The 14408-nt window shown below is 44.5% G+C and overlaps 1 long non-coding RNA gene across 2 annotated transcripts; it reads left to right on the top strand.

Annotated features, from left to right (window-relative positions):
- Window positions 1-2815: 2815 nt before the first annotated feature.
- LOC137232878 (uncharacterized) lies at window positions 2816-6362 on the top strand. 2 transcript variants are annotated; one of them, XR_010947239.1, is made up of 4 exons: window positions 2816-3044; window positions 3643-3882; window positions 5524-5799; window positions 6148-6362. It is a non-coding gene; the product is annotated as an uncharacterized lncRNA (long non-coding RNA). The 2 variants fall into 2 exon arrangements; XR_010947238.1 differs by having other exon boundaries at window positions 5524-6362.
- The last annotated feature ends 8046 nt before the right edge of the window (window positions 6363-14408 follow it).

Here is a 14408-nt window from a genome sequence, read left to right as displayed (position 1 = left end):
GTGATTTTCAAACTTTGGGTACATTATGATCACCTGGAGAGCTTTCCAAAAACACTGATGCTTGACCCGCTCTCCTAGAGATTCTGATTCATTGGTCTGCAGACACCCAGGTGATTCTAAAATGCAGCTGAGTGTTGACAAACTGGTTCTAGTTCAGGGTTTCTCCATCTTGGCACTATTGACTTTGGGGACTGAATTATTCTTTGTTGGGGACAAGGAAGGGCTGTACACAGTAGGATGTTTAGCAGCATCCTTGGCCTCTACTTGTGAGATGCCAGTAGCACCCTCACTTCAGTTGTAACAGATAAAAAAAAGGTCTCCAGACGTTGCCAGAAGTCCCCCAAGAGCAAAATCGCCCCACTTAGAAACATTGGTCTAGTTGCTCTGCATATTGCTTTAAGAGTCTAGGTTTGAAAGCCCATAATTTTGTTTTCTGTGTCTTTTCTGACAGGAAGCTGCATCACTGTGTCTGGGTAAAGCACTAGGCTGGTGTCTGAAGGTGGACCTGAGCTTCAGCCACTTAACCTCAGTGCAATCCAGGCAGCTCTCTTCATTCCCAGGTCTGGTTTCTCATCAGAGGGCTATGGAAGAGATCAGAGGAGTCGATCTTTATATTTCCTTCCAGCTCTGACGCTTTGTCTTTGCTGCTTTACCTAGCAACCAGTTGGAAATGGAGTGTGTTTTATATTTAATACATTTACTGAAAAGAATTTTATATTTCCCATTTAATTAAGAAAAAGTAGATTAAATTGCTTTATGGTTATGACTTTACTGATTCCCCACTCCACCTCCTGTAGCAATCTCCCAGGAGACATACGAAAAGTAAGGCATGACATTGTTTTCATTCCTAAGTTACATAACCAATTTCAGTGTGGAATATGATTTAAACAGACAGGAAGAAACACAGCCTTTTTATGAGAGGAATTTAAAAGTGGAGATGATGGATTTAACTTTCAAAAAGTGTCTGTAGGAAATTTAAAAGGTGAAAGTTATTTTTAGAAACTGTAATGCTAGTATTAAATGAAGTTAAATGAACTATTTCCTCTTTGGGGTGTGTGATTTCAAATGAATCTGTGATAATTTAAAGAGACTCCTGTGTAACTACCTGCAAGGAGGCAGAGTAGAATTGGAGGAAGGCGGGGTTAGGCACTTAGGTCTCTAAATCACTCTCCGAAGCCCAAAACTTTTAGAGTCCAATCCAGACGCTTCTCACCCTTCCACTGCTACTGCCTGGATTCATGTAATTGCCTCTTATTCCTTGCTTCCATCTTTGACTCCCCTTCTCCATAATCTCTTTCCTACTAGGCGACCAGAGAATAGACTTGGTCCTGCCCACCCCACCACTTTACCATTTTACTCAGAGTAAAAACGAAATAGCTAGAGGATTCTACACGATCTGGCTTCTCACATATCTTTCTGACCTCATCCCCTGCTCTTTTCCTTTATTCACTCCTCTCCCTCCACATTGGACACCATTACAATTCCTAAACACAGCAGGCACTTGGCACGTTCCAGTCTCAGGACTTTTGCACTTGCTCTTCCCTCTCGCAAGGATGCTCTGCCCCAGATAGCATAGGGTAACTCCTTTTATTTCCTTCAGGTCTTGGTAAGAAGTCACCTGCTTAATGCAGCCACCCTGACCACCCTATTTAATACCGTAACCTGCCGCCCACATACTGACTCGTCATTCCCTAAGTTCTGCTCCTCTTTTGTTCCCATAGTACTCATCACCTTCAAACACACTATATAATTTACTTATAACGTCTGTTCTCGTGTCCATTTCCCTCCACCAGAATGTAAGCTCCATGAGGGCAGAGTTCTTTGTTTTCTTCTCTCATGTTTTCCAAGCAACTAGGACAATGCCTGGAACATAATAGGTGCTCCAAAAACTATTTGAATGAATGAATGAATGAATGAATGAACCATGAACTGTGAAACCTGAACTTGGGCAAGTTGCTTAACTTCTCTGAGTCTCTGTCTCATGACTGTTAAATGGAGTTGATGAGTTGCTGTATTTACCTAGTAGAGTCATGTGTGAATCAAATGAGTTATTACCTGAAAGGACTTAGCACAGTGCCTGGCATACAGAGAGTCCTCAGTAAATATTGGCTGTTCTTATTGTTATTATTAACCTGTTGCCCAAGATCAAAATCGGGGTGTAGTGTGTGCTGACGAGTGAATGCGCTCCTGGTTGCATGACTTAATAAGCAATGAGTCTGAGGCAAGAGCTGAACTATGAGAATGGGCAAGGTGGAGCTGGAAAGGCAGGTCAGGTACAGGAAACGCACCTTGAAGGTAGCTCAGGGTGCTGCCCTGGTGCACTTCCTCCACTCCCCCAAGAGGTGTGTGGAGCTGATCTGTGGGCCCTAGGAGAGGATCTGTGTTTGGGGGAGTGTGTGGAGAATGATCATTAGCAAGATGAGAAGGGAAGGGCAGTGGAAGTGGGGAGATCATGTAAGAGGGGGTTGGCTCATCTAGGAAGCAATAACGAGCCCTAGGGAAGACAACTGTGGTTGCAACAGATGGTAGAGACATTTTGGAGACAGAACCAACTCCTTCAAAGCACACTCAGAAAGACAATCTACTTTTTATGCTCTATCAGGTAGCAAAAATACGATTAACATGAATGATGTGATTCTTACCTACTGTTAATTTCTAAACAGACTTTGATTTTTATTAACAGGCTTTGGGGCCTATTATTCAACAGAGAAGCAGACTGTTTTTCTCATGGGGAATGATTAGACTAGAAAAAAAAAAAGGGAAATTCTTTCCTTGCTAGGTAATAATAGAGAGATATAGCAAGCGTGGCCAAAATACGACATGAAGGAAAGCTCTGGAACCCGCTGTTGTGAAACAGTTCTTGTCAGACCTCAGTGAGTACTGTAGCAGTTTCTCTCAGAAGTTAAAACAGGAAATACACACCTGATTAAACTCCTTTAAGTTCGGATAGCTGCTGCTGCAGGTTTGAAAACCCTGGCATTTCAAAATCTCAATAAAGTGACTTTCGAAGCAACAGAAGGGCAAACCTTTGATAAGGCTGCAAGGTGAGATGCCAGAGAGGAAGGTTCCTTTTATATATATATTGGCCACCAATTGACAGCTTCTGCCCTTTAAACTTAATTGCCCGCTCTCTTTGGGACTAGGAGATTTCACAGTCTGTTGTCAGTCTTTGATGCTCAGGTGGTGTTAAATATTTTAAAAACCAACAAAACAAATTCCCCAGACTCTAACACCTCTTTGCCCTGATGACGGCCCAGCCTCCTACTTTGTTTCCCTGCTCAGCTTCTCTTCCTTCCTAGCATCCTCTAGGATCGCAAAGTCAGGTCGCTGTTACTGTTATTTTAAAGTGTTTCTCATCTCTTAGGAACCACATCTCCTGGGAACCAGATTTCTCAGAATTTTGAAAATTTCCTTGTTCAGGTCCCTAGGACACATCTGCAGGGCCCTCAGGCATACACGGGAGTGTTGATGAAATGCTTGAGGGCCGTTCTCTTGATTATTGCCGCCTCCAAGAGGAAATGGCTGTTTTCTTGCCCATTTTTCCCTAAGGGCCAAAACTGGGTCCCCAAGAGCAGTTTCCCTTGGGCTCTGAGATGAAATGGTCAGCAAACAAGGCTAACGTGTCCGTTGCTCCACTTCCAGCCCTGCGAGACTGCACATGGAGTTGATGCTGCTGGGGGAGGTGAGGCACCTGAGGAAGGAACCTCGATGAACTCAGGCACCTGTGGAGCACGCGGATCCTGCTGCACGCTTTCCTACGGGGCACTTAGAAACACTTCCATTTTTTGAAATCTTGCTTTCTTTGGGGTATTTCTCCATTTAATCCAGTGGTTCTCAAAGTGTAGTTCTGAGACCAGCAGCATCAGTATCACCTGGGAACAGGTAAGAAATGCACACTCTCAGGCCCCACCCAGGGCTTCTGAATCAGAAACTCAGGAGTGTGTTTTAACAAGCCCTCCAGGTAATTCTAGGGGTCAAGTGTGAGAACCATGTATCTGGCCTGCTGTTCTATTGGTGTGGTCCTCAAATTGCTTTGCTAATAATAGTTTAGAAAGTCGGCTTTGTGTTTCTGTGCATCTGAATTCGCCTCGTTGTAAGGGCTGTGGTTACTCTCTGACAGCCACAGCCTCCATGACAGGAGGGGGAGAGGGAGGCGAGTGCTGTGAAACAAACGCCTGGCGAGGAAATCTCAGACCTGCCAGAGTCTGCTTTGAATCTTCACACCTTTGAAAAGGGAGAGAACTCAACAACTGGGAAAAAAAATAAAACCCATTAAAGGGACACACAGCTGCTATTTGGAATCAGTAGCACAGCAAATTGAAGTGATAGCCATAAAACATTTTTACTTCTGACGAGAGAATCCCTTTAGGGCAGGTAATGATCTGTTAAATATCAAAGGAGCAGACCAAGGACCCTAGGACATTTAATAGGGAGAAGTGAGGTGGGGAGAGGGGGGAGGAGGTGAGCTCCGCCTTCAACAGGCCACAGCTTGGACCTGGGGAAGTCGACCAGGAACAGGACCAATGCAGAGAACCACGGAGAGGTGTGCGGGGATCCTTTTGATCATTAGAGCTGCCCGACAATGGGATGGCATCTTAGGGGCGATAGGGAGCCCCCTGGCTCCGGGAGCACGTAAGTCTAGGTGACCCTGTAACAGAGACGCCATAATAAAGGAAATTCTTGTATCAGGCAAGAAGCTGCACAAGGGTCAATATTTTGCAGATTTAAAAAAAATCAGAACTCTTTCTTCAAGTGAGATAGTACCCCTTGGTACTTAAATTTATAAAACAGATTAAACAGGGGCCTCTTTTGTGATCCCTGGGACACATCCTCTTTGGAACGTCCTAGGTGAGTACCAAAATCCCTTGCAATATGAGCTCCTCTGATTCTGTGGTTCTTTGACCTCTTTTCAAACCAGAACTTCTCTCTCTTCTCCCCAGGCTTCTCTTGAGCTGCCCACGAGCTTCCTTGGATGTGTGTCACCAAAAGAGCAATGGTTACAGAAGATGAGAAAAACCTAAGAGTGCATGCAGCCACACGCCTCACACGCCCCTCCCCAGGGATGGTGCTCAGTGAGGACTTTGCATGCTGAGGCTTGATTCCTAGTGGCATGCGAGGGCAGAGGCCCCGAGCAGGACACGCCTGTCTTTAGCCACCTTCAGTGCAGACAGGGAAAAAGGCAGGCAGACTAAAGCCTGAGCCAACAGGTAGACCTAAATGGAATGGGTTTTCCAAGCTGTGAGAGACCCACCTTGAAAGTGGCCCAGATGCTGTCTGGGCCTGCCCTGGTGGGGGTCTCAGAAGTGAAGAGGGGGCCTTCCTGAACTCTGAAGGGACCAAATGTGAGACGGACCCTGGACCCGTGGTAGGGAGGGCTGTCAGCCAGGGCCTTCCCTTCTCTGCCCAACATTGTTGGCTCTGAGTCTGTTTTTTTCCAACAGAACCAGATTTTTTGTCATAAAATTCTTGGACTACTTGAGCTTCTGGATTATAATGTCCTTTTTTTTTTTTTTTTTTCCACAGTGATGATAGCTTTGGCCTCTCTTATAAACACCTAATGGGCAGAAATTTTCTCCTTCAGAAGAATAACAAAAAGAAAACACCAAGGAGCTTTCATTATAGTGCAGCTTCTTCTCTGGTTGATGAGAGGCATGACTGTGACCTGAAGCTGATTTTGTTTATTTGAAAGGAAAGACAATTGTTCATTCACTCAACAAACATTTACTAAACACATAGAGCTGCTGGGCTTCTGCTTGGCGTTGGGCATATTGTCAGCTCCAGCTCTGAAGGAACCATGAGGTGAGGGGATAAACATGGGAAAAATCACAGTTCAGGCATCCATGTACTGATACCAACTGGTTTACACAGGCTGAATAAAAGAAGGTGAATAAAAGAAGAACAAAAAGCCTTCTAAGCAGACAATAGAGAATGTGTAAGCAGCATGAAGTCAGGGGTAGTGAAACCAAGACCCCTAAAACCGAGTTCCCCTGCTGAGTTTGATTAACCTCTCTGTCTAAAATTATTCCCTTTCTTGCTCCTTCTGACCTCAATCCTGGGCTAACTGAACACTAATCAACCAGAGTCAGATGACTAAAACTGCTGTTGTCGATAACATCGTTAACCTACAAACTCAGGTTTTTTCTCCAGGACAAGATGAGCTAACAGACCCCCAAGCCATGGACCACCTGGCCAGAGATAGTAAACCAGAGACATCCTGACTCCTGAAACTACAATTACGTTATTAACCCCAGCTTCTTTGTTCTTCCCCTTAAAAAACCCTCTAACTCAAAGACCGAGTGGGAGTGAATCTAAGGCGTGTCTCCCACTCCCTTGCTTGGCGCCCTGCAACAAACCCTCACTTTGCCGCTAACACACACTGTCAGGAGTTTGACTTTCTGCGCTGTGGATGCACAAGCCCTTCTTGCTTGGTTACAGAAGTATGGACCTGTCCTCCTCGGTGGAGAGGGGCATGAGAGGTGCTAGGGAGAGAGCAGCAGCAGGTGGCTTGGTGAGCTGGGCAAGGTAGGATCTGGTAGGGCACTGTCTGCTGAGCTAGGGAATTTGGACTTTATCTTAAGAGTGAGGAGGAACCATTGATGGATTCTAAGCAGAGGAGAGTCCTGACCACATCTGTACTTTAGAAAGATTTCTCTGTGAAAAGATAATGTCTAGGATTTGCATCCAAATGACTTCAGACCAAAATACAAAAATCAATTAATTGCAGGACTTTGTAATGGGAAACAGCCCACTTGTCTATCAAAAGGCTGGTTGAATAAAGAAGTACTAGGCAGCTGTAGAAGGGAATGAGGGATATCTCCACTTATGATATATTTCTGAGTAAAAAAGGAATGTGTGGGACTTCCCCGGTGGTCCAGTGGTTAAGACTCTGTGCTCCCAATGCAGGGGTCACAGACTCGATCCCTTGTCGGGGAACTTAGATCCTGCATGCCACACGGCCCGGCCAAAATAAATAAATAAAATAAAAGTAAATAAAACAGAAAATTAAAAACACCAAAAAGGAATGTGTGTATAGTATTTATCTAAGAAAGGCAGGGATACAAATATATAAACATACAAATGTATCTACTTATATTTAAAACAGACAAGCAGTGGATAAACCAATGAAAAGTGGTTACCTATAGGGGGAGGGAGAGTACAGTGTGGAGGAGATGGGGAGAAAAGCTGGACTTCTTTGAATAAAGCTTGGCTTGTGTATTTGACTTTGGAACCAAGTAAAAATTTCATGTAAAAAACAAAATTATAGGGCTTCCCTGGTGGCGCAGTGGTTGAGAGTCCGCCTGCTGATGCAGGGGACGCGGGTTTGTGCCCCGGTCCGGGAAGATCCCACATGCTGCGGAGCGGCTAGGCCCGTGAGCCATGACTGCTAAGCCTGCGCGTCCGGAGCCTATGCTCTGCAACGGGAGAGGCCACAACAGTGAGAGGCCTGCGTACCGCAAAAAAAATAAAATAAAAATAAAGAAAGAATTCCTAAAAGTAAAATGGAACAAATGAGCATAAGTGTGCATATGGTTAGTGGGGTAAACACACAGGGGAACTGTTCCAAACACAGTAATTTGACTGTACACCTATAGAGAGATATGACCTAAGGACAAAAAGGACTGCAAACAGACAATCTTAACTTGTTTTCAGCAATCATTTGGCTGGTGAGAGAATTGGTATTGGTGTTCTGAGACTGTTGTGTGTGCAATGTGGGATGAAGCCAATGAGAAATTATGTGAAATTCTAATTATATATTTCTTGCTGTCTTCTTTTTTGGCTGCGTTGGGTTTTCGTTGCTGAGCACGGGCTTTCTATAGTTGCAGTGAGCAGGGGCTACTCTTCGTTGCCATGGGCGGGCTTCTCATTGTGGTGGCTTCTCTTGTTGTGGAGCATGGGCTCTAGGCGTGCGGGCTTCAGTAGTTGCAGCATGTGGGCTCAGTTGTTGTGGCTCGCAGGCTCAGTAGTTGTGGCACACAGGCTTAGTTGCTCTGTGGCATGTGGGATCTTCCCGGACCAGGGATTGAACCTGTGTCCCCTGCATTGGCATTCTTAACCACTGCACCACCAGGGAAGTCCCTTTCTTGGTGTATTTGAGAAATGAGATTCTTAGCATGGAAGAAAGGAGATGCAGGTGGAAGAAATAAGAGGTTATGCAAAAGCCCCGTAGCCCTGAATTTGAGTTGAAAGTATCAGTACGAACTTATATGTTTTATCTTTAAGACTAACAGAAAACATTATTCCCTAGCTCTGATCTCTGAAAAGACCTAGGAATAGTAATCAGTCCTGTAGCAGTGAACACCCTCGGTGCCCAGATCTTAGTCTTGAAATTCCATTTCCCGACAAAAGACTAGGGCTCCATGAAGAAATGTTAATTCCAGGGCTGATATAGGAAATGAACATGAGGAGCCTATCATACCAGATGGGAAGGAAGTCCTCAAAGACGGCTAGGATAGTGTCAGAAGGACTCAGAAGTCAACTTGAAGAGGCTCCTTCTGGCCAAAGATGGACACTTTTAGCATCAATAACGGCAAAACTTCAATGGATTGAATACATCAAATATGTTTAATTCCATGAGCTCATAATGATACTAAAACAAATTTAATTGGTCACTTTTGGAGTATGGTCATGAGCAAATTCATTATTTTGAAAATTAATAAAGACATATAATTATCTTTGAGCATTTATCTGTCTTTCCTATACAGGCTGTACTACCGGGTAACCAAATAGTAGATGAGGGGAAGTTTCTCTTTATAGAAGTAATTCAGTTCATAAACGAAGAAGGAATTATAGAATTGGAATATCACCATTTGGCAACTCCTAATTAATTAATGGGTAGTGACACTGGATCAGCAACATCTGCTAATATCACAAACAAAGACAACCAGATATCACATGGCTCCTGTGAAGTATTCTTGCCAAAAATTTCAACCTAAATCTAGATTCAAGTAGCAATTTACAGGAAATACATGGGACAGGAGAAAATATTAAAAGACACCATGGAGATGCAATCAGTAAAATCTATATTGTGGAAACCTCTATAGGATAAATGATCTAGTTTCCTTGCAAATAAATTGCAAGGAAAAAAAAAGAGGAGGAAACTGATATTTAAAAGAAACTTAAGGTAGACAACAAATGTATGGATACAAGGGGGAAAGGGGTGGGGTGAGAGGAATTGGAAGACTGGGATTGACACATATACATTATTGACACTATGTATAAAATAGACAACTGATGGGAACATTGCTGTATAGCACAGGGAATTCTACCTAATACACTGTGGTAACCTAAATGGGAGGGAAGTCCAAAAGGGAGGAGATATCTGTATGCATATGGCTGATTCATTTTGTTGGGCAGTGGAGGTTAACACAACATTGTAAAGCAACCATACTCCAATAAAAATTAATAAAAAGAAAAAAACTTAAGAAACATATCACCAATTACTGTGTACAGGACTTATTTATTTAGATCGAGATTCAAACAAAATAAAAAAATAAAATAAAAATTTTGTGACATTTAAAAACAGTTGGAAATTTGAAAGCTGGCTGGATATTTGATGACATTAACATTATTAATTGTTTTCAGGTGTGATGTTATGGTGGTTATGTTTTTCTCCAAGAATCCTTATCTTTTAGAAATATACACAGAAATAGTTACATATAAAATGCGATATCTGAGATTTGCTTTGGAATAATAGAGGAGGGGCAGGATGTGGGTGGGGATGGAGAAGGAACAAGTTTAGCCATGAGTTGACAATGACTCAGGTGGGTGATGGGGACATGAGAGTTCATTCTTCTATTCTACTTTTGGATACGTTTGAGATTTTCCACAATCAAATGTTTAAAAACATAAATACAAAGCCATGAAGCCGAAAAGAACGATCCCCGCAGCAACCTGTGAAAGATGGACTGGAGGGAATATTTAGGGGCGCTGACTTTCCTCTACCCTCTTCTCAAGACCCTTTTGCCTCTCCTTCTCTACTCCCACGCCTCATATTCCATAACAGCTTACAGAGAAACCCGAACGAACTTTTTGGCCAACCACATAGAACAAGAGAACGGCTGATTGTACATCAACCTCACAAGAGAAGGCCTGGTTAGGCCTGCCCCCAATATTTGCAGGGCTCAAGCTAAGAGTACAAATGGAAGTCACATGCCATGGGACATCGAAATAATAAAAGTTATAAATCAAGCTAACAAATTGCTAAGTAAAATGTGTTTTATCCTCTTACCCTGGAAAATATATTTGCCTACAGACCTGGAACACCAGGTTTCAGTTAAACATTCTTGAATTCTGTGCTGGAACACGGAATCTGGAAAAGGAGTCCCTTTTTTCTCCCACCCCCCCGCCCCCAGCTTTGTCTCACGTTGTAAAGAATATTGTGTGCATGTGTGTATATATCCCAGGTCACATGTCCAAGCTCTGTCCACATCCTCCGCCAAAGCTGCCCCTTGGCCATCCTTTGGGCCTAGGGCTGCACACACCAACAGTTCAGTTTACACTTAGGGGGACAGAATTGTGAGGAAGAGGCCCTTGAAAGATTTGGGGCCATGTGGGCATGCTATTCCAGAGTCTCAGGGATCTGAAATTTGTTCTAGAAAGGAGACACAGCTCTGTGTGGTTACATCTCCTTGGTTCTGTTGACTGCTTATGCTGTGGAAAAGGGTATGGTTGAGGGAGGGCCATAGTGGGGCTCAGGGTCCACGAGTCCCCAGGGTGACACCAGCGATGGCTGGTGGGAGGATGGGAATTTTATCTCAGATGAAGCAAAATTTGGAGGCCCTTGGAGTTTTCAAAATCCCAATTTAAATACATGACTTTCACCTAAAGGATGATAGAAAGAGGATAATTTCCTTGGCCCCCAGCCCTAACCCCACAGCAAGATGACGAGCCACAGAGAAATCAAGGCCTATGGTTGGAGAGGGTGTCCTAGAAGACATCTTAAAAGGACTGATTTATCCTTTAGGATTAAAAACCTGACAGTTTGGAGTAACATTATAAATAATACAATTATTTTGGTTTGGGAAAAATACAAGATCAATTATACACATCTTACCTTCGAGAAAGTCACGGTGCTTATTGAAATTGAATTCATATCATGCCTCCAAGATGAAACTGGCATACTTTCCAAGACCGAACAGCAGGGGAAGTTGCCCCCCAAGGGTTGTTGGTATGGCTGGTCAGGTGGTTGTCTCTCAGGTTCATTTGAACAATCTTTGCTTTTCAGCCACCTAAAGTCCCACCCTCAGTGCTTGTTCCCTTGGCATTAGCAGCAATACTGTCAAACAGTAATCAGCATCCAGGCTGTAAAGAACAAAGAGCTTTATGGGGGTCTTAAGAATTGCAATTTTGGGGCTTCCCTGGTGGTGCAGTGGTTAAGAATCCGCCTGCCAATGCAGGGGACACGGGTTCGATCCCTGGTCCGGGAAGATCCCACATGCCGCAGAGCAACAAAGCTTTTGTGCCACAACTACTGAGCCCACGTGCCACAACTACTGAAGCCTGCACGCCTAGAGCCCATGCTACGCAACAAGTGAAGCCACCGCGATGAGAAGCCTGCACACCAAGAGAATTGTAATTTAGGATACACAGATTTGGGTAGAAGGGAAAGAGTGTTCCAGGGAAGAAAAAGAGTCAGGGGTTTATAAAGGCAAAGACCGTAAGGTTGTTAAACTTGTCTGGCAGGAATTATGATTGGCTCTGATACAGGAAAGGAAATATTTCTCCTTAAGGGATAGGCTGTCACGAGTTATTTAGGGTAAGGGTCCATATGATATCTTGAGTGTCTGGAACATTGGGCAGATGTTCTGGATGCCTGAGTTGAGACATAAGTGATCAAAGGCCAGATTCCGTCTGGGCTGAGGTGTGCATAAATCACACTCACTCAGTGCCTCCTGGCTTCATTTTAGAGAATTAGCAATACCGACTCAATTTTAATTTTCCTTTCACAGTACATGCCAGGCTCTTAAAGCAGCATGCAACTTGTTCTAGGAAGGGAAACCTTTCGGATCCTTATAACTTACTGAGAACAAGTTCATCAGCTTTTCCCACAGGGAGAGCCGGGGCAGCCAGAGAGCCCCTGACCCCTGCATGGAAGGGCTGAAGAATGAGCACAGGACTTTAGAAATGGTACAGATTTCCACCCAAGTTTGTCTTTATAATTTTGCTGAGGGCTCCTATACCATGGAAGGATGTGATACAGAATGTATCACAGACATAAAAGGTCAGTACTTCTTCAGGGCTCTTTAAGCAAGGCAGCGCTCTTGAGGCTTGTGTCCTTGGAATCCTGGCTGATGTGGGAGCTGGATGTACAGGGCCAAAAGCACAGCAGGCTTCGGGTTGACTAGTGCTCTGCCAGGCCCTGCCTAGCCAGTTCCTGCCCTCACAGCCACGGCAGCCTGAACACTGCTGGGAGCTAGAGCTGTTGGGCAGTCAAGGACTTCGAGGTAGGCCAGGACAGACTGTCTAGGCTCCGTTCTCTTGAAATTTTGGTTCAACTCAAATAGACCTCTGACCACATCTCTGGCCTCTAGGGGGCACGTTTCTCAGTCTCACAGTCTTTTTTAGGGTGAAATTTCTTGAGCCTTGACCACAAGCTTCTAGGAATTTTCTGAATGGGTGGGTGATAAACCACAGGCCACTGTGCTTTTTTTTTTTTTTTTTTTTTTTCCCGGTACGCGGGCCTCTCACTGTCGTGGCGCCTCCCATTGCGGAGCACAGGCTCCGGACGCGCAGGCTCAGCGGTCATGTCTCACGGACCCAGCCGCTCCGCGGCATGTGGGATCTTCCCGTACCGGGGCACGAACCCGTGTCCCCTGCATCGGCAGGCGGACTCTCAACCACTGCGCCACCACGGAAGCCCGCCACTGTGCTTTTGACTCAAACTCTTGGAAGACCTTGGGCCCCAGAGCTGGAGCAGATGAACTTGGCCTGGAACCTGGAGACAGGAGCTTTGCAGGGTTTTTCCTTTGTTTTGCCCTTAGGTATGGACAGGAAGGTTGAGTTACTTAGCCTCATGGTCCATTATCATCTTTGAGCAAGGCCCCTTCCTTGATTTTGAATTAATGAATTCCCTCTTATCCCGTAGTTCCCTCCCATCCCCCTCTCCTCTATAGGTAAGCACACTAATGGACTTAATGCACATCTTATTATTTGCGTGTGTTCTTGCATGTATTTTGTGAGTATATATTCTCTAACTCGGAAAATAATTTATTTTTCTTAAATGTAAGGGGAAATTAGAAGCACTAATACCTTATCAGGACTTTATGCAAATGTAGAATAAGCATGTTATTCCAAATTCAGGGCCCAGGTGATGTGAAAATGAAAAATAATTGGGGGGACAAAAATACATTGTGAATAACACATCCATTTCCATTTCCATTTAGGTATATTATGCCAAAGTCAGTTTATAGTATTTTGGTACATTTGAAATAGTACTGACTTATTGAGAGTAACCACTGAAATACCTTTCAACTATGTGAAGTATGGAAAATTGCAAAATTAAAAAAAAAAATTAACATAGGAGAAATGTTATACTATTGTGCTGGCTTACAAAGTTAGCGTCCAGATTTTGGATGAAAATATGTTCCCCTAGTATCCTAAAAATAAGCAAAGTCTTTGAAATCTTTTACACACTGGTATTAGATAGTCCTGTTTATTTTACTCACACCAGAGGCAATAGTACAATGCTAAAAATAAGCATGCACTGCCTGTATTATTAATGTATGGAAATTGCACTCAGTTATAAAATCTCATCTGGTTTCCTACTTTTTTCACTAAGCGCTCTGATTTTAAGATGCATCCACGTTGCTGAGTGTGCCCGCAGCTCATGGGCCACGTTTTACTCATCCACTCCCCCGCCGGTGGACTCTCAGGCTGCCCCTCCCTCATCCATCATGGGCACAGGAACAGAATTTCTGGGTCATAGGACTGAGACAGAGGCTTTAGTCTGGAAACCTATTAGCACAGCAAGTGCCAAAACCCCTTTCTTGTGCCTGGAAGAGATGTTTTGGAAGTCTGAAGAGCCACCACGCCTCCCATCCTCCCTGTAGCACTGGGCTTAACTCCTAAAACTACAGGATTTGAGGTAAGAAAGCTGGATTTGAGGAGCAGCCTTTCTGCCCTCCTCTGCGCCAGGAGAAGACATCCCAGGGTCCAGGTGAGAGGCCCAACATCGCCAAAGAATTTGCTGGCAAGCCCTGAACGCTGAGCTGGCCCCTCCTGCGCAGCTCAGGGTAGGGGGGCAGCCAGCCCTCACCCCAAGGCTGGGAAGTGACTGGGGCCAGGCCCGGGCAGGCAGAAGACTTGAGCAGGAACACCCTGGGATCAGTAGGCACCCCTGCACCTGCCCCCGCCCCTGGGCGAGCCTTTGGGGAGCAGCTTCTCTAACTATTGGACTGAAGCCATAGTCC

Source organism: Pseudorca crassidens, chromosome 1, assembly GCF_039906515.1.
Source record: "Pseudorca crassidens isolate mPseCra1 chromosome 1, mPseCra1.hap1, whole genome shotgun sequence".
Classification (NCBI taxonomy): domain Eukaryota; kingdom Metazoa; phylum Chordata; class Mammalia; order Artiodactyla; family Delphinidae; genus Pseudorca; species Pseudorca crassidens.
The sequence above is the reverse complement of the archived record's forward strand: the minus strand, read 5'-3'. Positions and strand labels throughout refer to the sequence as shown.